Source organism: Trichechus manatus, unplaced genomic scaffold (genome assembly GCF_000243295.1).
Source record: "Trichechus manatus latirostris isolate Lorelei unplaced genomic scaffold, TriManLat1.0 scaffold00049, whole genome shotgun sequence".
NCBI lineage: Eukaryota > Metazoa > Chordata > Mammalia > Sirenia > Trichechidae > Trichechus > Trichechus manatus.
In genome coordinates, this window is record NW_004443985.1 from 12,211,234 (window position 1) to 12,212,616 (window position 1,383).

The 1,383-nt window shown below is 55.2% G+C and overlaps 1 pseudogene; it reads right to left on the reverse strand.

Annotated features, from left to right (window-relative positions):
- Positions 1–540: 540 nt before the first annotated feature.
- Positions 541–1,165, reverse strand: LOC101356631 (protein lin-28 homolog A pseudogene; annotated as a pseudogene).
- Positions 1,166–1,383: the final 218 nt, after the last annotated feature.

Consider the following 1,383-nt stretch of genomic DNA (forward strand, 5'->3'; position numbering starts at 1 on the left):
CCACCCCTTTTGCCTCTCACCACAACCCATTGCTTGGGACAGTTCCAGCACCCTGTCCCAAGAGTGGGTTATGAGGAGACAAGACATGGAAAAACCCCGCCCCACCCCTAAGAGATGCCCTCCCACAGACTGTTGTGGCTTTTGGGTTGGGTCCATCAGACTGGTATCATGCTTAATCTTTTCGCGCTAAGGCATGGGAAATTAGATACCCTTCTTTAAAAGGAAAACTTCCCTATCCACGCCACTTTCAAAAGTCCGAGATTCTGGGAACGGAGCTTCAGATGAAGCTGGCAGGCTCTAGGGGAATTTCTCCTGAAAGCCCTCACTTGCATTTGGATAAAGATGGTTGGAGTTCCTTTGCTTCACTCCTTCCCCCCACCAAGAAGGAAGAGGGGGTGATGCTGTGGACCCTGGCCTGAGATACATGGCAGTGCCAGCTGCCCCCTACCCACCCTATCCCACTTTCTCCACTCTCTGCCAATTGACGCCTGCTCCTTAAAACTTCCTGATAGCAAAAGCATTGATCCCACCCACTGTGGCTCAATTCTGGGCCTCTGGGAGCAGGGCAGGGCTATGGATCTCTTCTTCCTCCCGAAAGCAGGCTGGCTTTGCCGGTGAGCCAGGGTTAGGGTTAGGGCTTCAGTGGACATGAGGCTACCATAGGGCTGATGCTCTGGCAGAAGCGGCACTTCTTAGGCTGGGGTGGCAGCTTGCATTCCTTGGCATGATGGTCTAGACCTCCTCAGTTGTAGCACCCGCCTCCTTTTGACCTGCGCTTCTGCGTGTTCTTCCCCTTTGGCCGTCTCTCACTACCAATACAGAACATCCCGCCAGGTCCTGTGACACGGATCGATTCCAGGCCCTTAGCAGGCTTCTTAAAGGTGAACTCCACTGCCGCTCCCTCCTTCAGGCTGCGAAAGCCCTCCATGTGCAGCTTACCCTGGTGCACAAAGACGTCCACCGGGGTGTCGAGTGCGACCCCAGCTCGAACGGTCATGGACTGGAAGCCGAACCCCATGAGCAAATTGAACCACTTAGAGATGACGGCACCATGCAGCAGCTGCCGCTCCTCTACCGCCCGGGCCGCGTCCTCCGGGGCCCCCTCCGCCGCCTTCGCCGCCTTGGTGCAGCCACCTGCAAACTGCTGGTTGGACACGGAGCCCATGTTCGTCGGCTGAGCCCGCGGGCCGGGCCCCTGGTCGGGAGGCTGCTGGCCCCCGAGAAGTCCGGAGGCAAAGGGGTGGTTTGGAGAAGAGGCACCTACAACTTCCCCGGCACCTGATCTTGCATATTTCGATCCATATTTAAGTTACTGTTATTTGTCTTTTATGTTATAATTAGGACATTATACTCTTGTTTTGAACTGTGTAGTTTACAGTATCT